Genomic DNA, 8,075 nt, shown 5'->3' with positions numbered 1-8,075 from the left:
GAGGGGGGGGGGGGGGGATGAGCCCGATTCTTATTTAATTTCACTGTGTCCTTAGGAATTAGAAAGAATCTTTGAAGTTCAAATTATTTTAATACTTCTTTTGTTTGTTTAATATTTGGAATTGGAAAAAATTAGGAAGCTGGATTCCTACAGCTCCAGCATCGGCGTCGTTTCTGCCAGTTTGTGGCTGAAGATGGACCCAACAGACTGACGGGGGGCCATGTCTGCAACTCAAGCAAAGGAAACTTCTGGAACTCCTGCCTTCCCAGAGAAGCCAGGTTGCTGCTGTCCCCCCAGTGCCGTTGGAGGGGCTCTGCGTCACTCTGTCCTCTGTATCCTGACGCACCCTCCCTGGAGCAGATAGGCGCACTGAGCCCGCACTGTGTGGAAGTGACTGGAGACAGCTGGGCCTTTGGTGTGTCCAGGGCGCTGCCGGGCCTCTTGCCTGTCTGGGCTTGTTCTTTCTGGAACTGGTTATGAGTTTCTGAAAATAAAAATGACCCCAGAGGAGGAGGACGGCACCGAGCTGTTTGTCTTCAGAGTTCCTCATGACTTAAGGCCACCCCAGGCTCTTCGGATGTGCTCCCAAGGGCTACAGGGACCCCTGCAGGGACTGAGACCGACCGTCACCCTCAGAGCCCATTCCGCACTGGAGAGGGTCAGTCCTGTGGTCCACACTGCCTTTCCCTGAAGAGTTCACCTCTTCCTAAGGCCTTGTGGCTTCCAGACCCTCCCCCCCACCCCCAGACCTCTGTGCCCAAACTCTGCCACGGAGTGGCCTCTTCCACCCACTTGTCACCCAGTGAGATCTCTTCCACACGTCCACCCCACCCTGGAGTAGAGTGACGGGAATGGAATTCTTTCCGGAACTTTCCATCCTCCGTAGCTTCAGAGGATTCAGGGATGGATCGAGTTAGAAGAACCATTGTTATTGAACCGATGTTCAAGTCGATGTTCAAGTCCCTCTTCCGCCGTCCCTCTGTGCGCCAGCCAGCAGGCTCCAAGCAGCCACTCCCAAACCTGACCTTGAGCAGTTTTATTTTGTCTTGATGAGAATGGGTTTGGGAGGGATCCCTGAGGACAGCTTGGGCCCTGGTCCTGGGTTCCCAGATCCTTGGGAACCAGGCAGACATGGGGCGTTGGAGGTAACTGGTGCTGAGTTCAAGTGTCAGCTCAAGCGCTTACCAGGGGAGGGACCCGAAAAAGCCAGAGAAGCCCTGGGTGCCCCAGGTCTGTGTCTGCCACCTGGAGGGAGGGCCCCATGGGGTGCTAGGAGGAGGGCAGGGGTGAAGGGGCCCTGAGCACCACCCCGGCAGAGCTGGGGTCTGAGCTGAGGGATGGTGCTTCTCCTGCTGCGTCTCCACTGGGTCTGGAGACCCCGTGTTCCTGCCCAGACCATCTGGGCGGGGAGGGCTCCCCAAACTGTGTGTTTAACACAAACATGTCAGGAGGGAGTTTCTACTGCAAGCAATGCTGAACCCTGAGCCCCAAATCTTGAGCCCCTCACCTCTGTATTAGCAGTGAAAGAAAGGTGATCATCCCTTGAGCATCTTATTTGCCACTTATTGATCACTATTAGCTGGGCTCCTTGGTTGTTTTTATTTCTCTGTATTACACAGAGCATCTCATTTAAACCTGTCACATCCCAGTGTGGGTCATCAGGGAGCAGCTGGAACACTTAGCCCTGAGCCACAGAGATGCCACTTAGGGCAACTTTGAAATAAATATTTACATTTTAGAGTTCTTTTGAGAAAAGTAATAGGTGAGTGATAGTGATAATGTTCACTAATGTTATTACTGATGTCATTGGTAATGCTGATAATAAATTATGTAATAAGCTCTAGATTATGAGATTTTTATTTTTTTTAATGCACCTATCTTAATGCACTTGTGTCCACTTGCTTGAAATATTCACAGAATTGATGACTTGAAACTTCATGATTTAACTGTCAAATGACCCTCACGAGGTAGAGGGCAGAGCGTGTTAAGGATTTAAATCCTGCCTGACCATTTTGGGACCAGAATAAGTTTTACGTGTCCCTCTGCTTCTGTTTACTCAGTGATCAAATAGATCCAATGATAGCCCCCGTTTGGGGGCAGTTATTGTGACATTAAGTAATATATGGAAGTTATAAGAAGGGTGCTTGGTACACAGGACGGTTTCCCTAATTGTTGGTTATGACCACTAAGAAGCTCAGAGAGGTTAAGCTAACTGCCCGGAGATACACAGCTCCTGACGGAACTATGCTGGCTGACCCAAGACCCCTCCCCAATTTTGGACCAATTCCATTTGCAAATGCTTCTCTCACCATGGAGTGCCCACACCTCTTGGAGTGCGCTGACCAGGACAGAGCCTCCCTCCTGCAGCTGCCTGGCCACGTGGGTGGTCTTATGCAGGAGCAATTGCTCCTTATGGCCCCTGCCATCTCAGGAAGACGGAGGAGCCCAACCAAAAGGCTCTTCTCTGCTCTGGTTCTTCCCCCTGTCCCCGTCCTCCCTGCATCCTGCCACCCTGTCACTGTCAGCGTCTGGCCAGGTGGTGGGAGTTCTTTCCCAGTCGTAGGTCACAGGGTCGAGCTCCCCAAGGCCTTGTGTCTGGGGCAATATTGCAACATGTGGAGCGGAACAGGATGGGCACAGGGCACCTTGCTGCAGGCCCTGGGGGACCAAAGAAGAAAACCACACACTCCGACTCCCCGGTGCCCAGTCACATGGGGAAGACAGGCCCGAGACAAGGCCTGAGACAAGGACTTAGAGTCTGGGGCCCAGGGACACCAAGCTGGCAAAGTCCACCCTCCCTACAGCTCTAGGGAAGGCCAGGGGTGGTCAGTCCAGGAAGGGTCTGGAGGAGAAGGCGTCCTGAGGACCGACCCAAGAACACATGTTTTGGGAGGAAACGAGAACGCATCCACACACAGTCTTTTGGTGATGATAGCTTGTCCCATTGACGAATAGGAATAATGAGGTCCCCCATTTGTTGGGTACCCACTAGGAGCCAGGGAACTGTGCACTTGATTTCCTGCATTGGTTCACTTAATCATTACATCCCACACAAATTTCTTTTGTTGTAGTTTATTTTCATAAAGTTATGAAAATGTCCAGTGGCCACTGCTCACCCCTTTACCTGCAGTGTCACATCTAACCAGCAGAGCCGTTGGGCGGCCACACTTGCCTCCGTAGCAGGGGGCGCCCAGAGCGGTCCAGGGACTTATCTGGAGTCCACATTTGATCTTCTACAACCTGAACCGTGGGATGAATGCACAGTCTGCTCCTTCAATTTTTAGACTCATCACAGTGAAAGTGTGTTATTCACGTCTGCTAACTATAAACCAGGCCAAGTGCCGCGGCCGTTCCTTTGCGCTCAGGAGTTTTGAATTCAGTGGCTGTGTTTGGCTCACATCAGGGCCCTAAGCTGAATAAAGTAACGGGCAGGAGGGAGATGGTTTTCTGATAAGGCTGTGTGTGTGTGTGTGTGTGTGTGTGTGTGTGAAGACTGGGGTTGATTTTCAATTTTTTGGTACTGGAGATTGAACCCAGGGATGATTGACCACTGAGCCACATCCCCAGCCCTTTTTATCTTTTTATTTAGACATAGGGTCTCACTGAGTTGCTCAGGGCCTTGCTAAATTGCTGAGGCTGGCTTTGAACTCGCAATCCTCCTGCCTCAGCCTCCTGAGACCCTGGGATGACAGGCGTGTGCCACTGCCCACCTAGGGTTTATATGTGTGTGTGTGTGTGTGTGTGTATTTAGAAAGTGTTGTCAAGGAGCTCTGTCAGTGCGTTCATGTCCTGAGTGGCTTTTTATGAAGAGTGATCGGTGTGGACTGTGGAACTTCAGTCTGTGTGAGGTTAGCTTTTTTCCACCCACTGCTGGGGAGCAGCTGCTGCGGGGCTCCTCATGGTCCCCACTTCTTGGTACTCAGGTCCCTGTGCAATCCCCCCTTTTGAATGTAGGTTTGACCTTGTGAGTTATTCTAATAGAATATGGCAAAAATGCTGGGCTGGCACTTCTGCGATTAACTAACCAGGAAACTGGGAGTGTGTCTTGCCGGCTCTGTTTCCGGTGTGGCTGACACTCCTCTCTGCTCCTGCTGAAGAAGTCACCTGCCATGTTTCCAGTTGGCAACTGGGAGGGGATCCCTGGTAAGGAACTGAGGGCGGCCTCTGCTGACAGCCTGCAGGTGAGTTGGAGGAGATCCCCTCCCGCCTGGAGAGACACCCGGATCAGTGATCTTTAGAAACTTCCAGATGCTCAATGTTGCTTCAGGCTGTCTCAGCCTCCTTCCCGGTTCATTCTGTTTCTGCTTGTCAACCCTGGCAGGTGCCACGTCTCAGGCACTCTGTGGACACTTGCCCCCTGGGAGACAGCAGGTGGGCGGGTTGGCTTCCTGCTTCCAGGTCACGCCGCTCCCTTGAATCTGAACTTGTACATCCGACTGTCTGCTTGAGGTCTGTCCTTGGGCATCGAATGGACTTTTCAAATTCCACACTCCCAGAAGTGGACTCCTGCCTGCCCCTCTAACCAGCTACTTCTGCAGCCGTCCAGCGTGTCTGCCAACAATCCTGCCCACTCCATCATCAGGACACAGCCCAAAGTCACCTCCAGGGTGCCACCCTGGCCACATCTCTCCCCAGGGTGACTGCGGCAGCCCAGCATCTCCTGTCTCCTCCCCTCTCCCTCCATCTGGTCTCTGCCCAGCAACCTTAGTGCTCCTTTCCAACCCCGGGTCAGGTCCAGCCGCATCTGTGCCTTGGCCCTTCTGCCCCAAGACTCCACAGGGAAGTCCTGCCCTACTTGGCTGCAGCCCTGTGGCCCCTGGGTGTTCTCAAGAAGCTGCCTGTGGAGCTTGCGCCATGGCTCTTCCCAGAACCCGGATGATCAGATCCTCCATCTCCTCCAGGTCTTCCCTGGAATGTCCCCCTTCCCTGGAGCAGCTGGAGTTCTCACTCTGACCCCCAGGAGGCCCAACCCCCCACCCCCACCCCCCACAACCAGATGCGATTTTTCTTTGTTGCATTTATAACCTTCTGACACCCTGTAGAGTTTACTTTTTAAAAATTATGTTTGCCAGGACCATTAAGCAAGAGGACATAAAAGCCATCCAGGCCGGAAGGAGACTCTGTCCTGGCAGGTGACCTAATATACAGAAAATCCTACGAAATCCACTAAAGGACTATTAAAGCTGATCTGAAAGTTCAGCCAGGTGGCAAGACACAAGATCAATATGCAAAAATAAGCGTATTGGGTAATCCAGAAATGAAATTAGGAAAAAACTCTGTAATACCAAGAAGAATAAAGGACTTAAGAGTAAGTTTTAATCAAAGAAGCACAAGAGCTGTCCCTTCAAGTCTAGAAAACATTGTAGAAAGAAATGAAACGGAAGAGAACCCGTGTTCATGAACCGTTGGGACAGCAGCAGTCCCAAGTTGCCCTTCACGCCCACACAATCCCTGCTCAGTCAGTGCAGAAACTGACTGGCCTGTTCTAAGATTAACTTGGAAATCCGAGGCATCCAGAGCATCAAATAATCTTGAAAAGAACAGAGCTGGAGAGCTCCCACTGACCACTTGCAAAGCTACAATAACAGAGAGAGTGGCTGCAGACATCAGGACAGATGCATGGATCAAGGAAATAAAACTGGGAATCTAGAATTAAATGGTGGTATTTAGGTTCAGCTGATTTTCAACAAGGGTGACCCAACCATTCAATGACGCAACCAAAAGCTTTGGTGCTGGCATAGTCACATGCAAATGAAGGATGTTTGACCTTCATCTTATACAGTTGTTCGCAACAAGTCACTCAACATGCCTCAGAGGCCAGCACAGTGGAGCACGCCTGTCCTCCCAGCGGCTCGGGGAGGCTGAGGCAGGAGGATCGCAAGTTCAGAGCCAGCCTCAGCAATTTAGTGAGGTCAGAGGAGCTTAGCAAGATCCTGCCTCAAAAATAAAAAATAAAAAGGGCTGGGATGTGGCTCAGTGGTAAGCGCCCGTGGGTTCAATCTCCAGGACCGAAAAACAAAACAAAAAACCCACCAGCATCGGAGACATAATTGTGAGAGGTAAAACTGTAAAAGTCATGAAGGAAACAGGATGGTAAATCTTCAAGGCTTTGTGTTAAGCAAAACTTTCTCACACATAGCACCCAAAGCACACGTGATAAAAGAAAATACGGATAATTAAATTTCACCAAAAAAGTTTGTGCCACAGATGATACGGGTAAGAAAGTGAAAAAGATGACCCACAGGGTGGGAGAACGTATTTGCAAGTCGTGTGTCTGATAAGGATCCGTGCATCTGTCCTGATGTCCGCAGCCACTCTCTCCGCGATTGTAGCTTTGTAAGTGGTCAGTGGGAGCTCTCCAGCTCTGTTCTTTTCAAGATTATTTAATGCTCTGGATGCCTGGGATTTCCAAGTTAACCTTAGAACAGCCTGTCGGTTTCTGCACAGGCAGCCGGTTTTTGAGCAGGGATTGTGTGGGCGTGAAGGGCAACTTGGGACTGCTGCTGTCCCAACGGTTCATGAACACGGGTTCTCTTCCGTTTCATTTCTTTCTACAATGTTTTCTAGACTTGAAGGGACAGCTCTTGTGCTTCTTTGGTTAAAATTTATTCCTGAATTTATAAAGAACTCTTTACAACTTGCAAAAACCCAAACATCTCAATTAAAAAATAGGTGAAGGACTTGAATAACCATTTCTCCAAAGAAGATATGTAAATGGCCAAAAGCTCATCAAAAGACACTTGAGGTCATCTGACATTAGAGAAACGCAAATTAAAATCCCAGTGAAATACCATTTCAGATCCACTAAGAGAGCTATTATAACAACCACAAGGAGAGCAGTAATAATAGAAGGAAAATAATGAATACTAGTGAGGGTGTGAAAAACAGGCACGACAATTTTTGTGTAGGTGGTTTCTTTTTGGTGTGATAAAAATAATGTTCTCACTTGCAGTTCAAGTGAATAAGTTTTCTAGTGTATGAATGATATCTCAATAAAGCTATTTAACATAAATCATGCTTATTGTTTATTGTTATCTGTTTTGTTCATTCACGTATCCCCAAGCATGAAGAACAGTGCTGGGTGCTTAATAAATGTTTGCTCTGTGAATGAATAAAGATTTTCTTTTGGGCTATACAGAGGATTGAACCCAGGGGTGCTCTACCACTGAGCTACATCCCAAGCACTTTATTTTTTATTTTGAAACAGAGTCTTGCTTAGTTGCTGAGACTGGCCTCAAATTTAGATCCTCCTACCTCAGCCTCCTGAGTCCCTGGGCATGCACCACCACGCCTAGCAACAAAAGAATGTTATTTGTTGAGTATTTGACTTTCAAAAAACATAAATACCTTTCCAATTCTCTTACCTGTGGTCCATCATGTAAACCCAAGTGTAAGGGAATTAATTTTCTGCTTTCCTGAGATGGGATCTGGACGGGAGCTGGTAGAGAACGATAGAGAACTGGAAGATGCCCTGATGGGATAGGGGTGGAACGCACTGGGAATGAGCAGAGGGGCCTCCTCTAGCCCAGAAGGTGGCCTGATGACCTGGGAGCCAACTCCAGCTCCAGAGGTGTCCTCAAGACTCTCCAGCACGACTAACAGCGTGGAGTGAGTTCTGGGGGCTGACCTTCTGGCTGCTCACACCCTCTCCAAGCCTGGTGCTCGGGTGCGGGGTCTGGGGGCTACTGCTCGGCTGGATCTCCCTCCGCTCACCCTACGTGGAGCCCTTGGGAAGTGGGCACCATGTGCGCCCGGTGGTCAGTGGCCGGAGCATTCGACCCAGGGCTTTCCGGGAACACGAGGAGGGTGGTCTCAGGAGGTGGGCAAGCAGGATGTGAGGGAGGGAGAGGCAAGGACCCTGCGGGCTGAGGGTCCTACCTTGGGGGGTGGTGCTGGATCCTGGGGGAAAGGCTGGGAAGCCCGGTGGGGCACAGGCATCAGAGTGTGCCCAGCCTCGGGGCGCAGGAGCTGGGACATTCATACCCCAGTCCCCTCATTACTGGGGCAGTCCCTGGGGTGTCAATGCACAGACACCCCAGTTTCCCTGGGCAGTGGCCTGCAGTGCTTCGCAGCCC

Source organism: Marmota marmota, unplaced genomic scaffold (genome assembly GCF_001458135.2).
Source record: "Marmota marmota marmota unplaced genomic scaffold, marMar, whole genome shotgun sequence".
Lineage (NCBI taxonomy): Eukaryota > Metazoa > Chordata > Mammalia > Rodentia > Sciuridae > Marmota > Marmota marmota.
The sequence above is the reverse complement of the archived record's forward strand: the minus strand, read 5'-3'. Positions refer to the sequence as shown.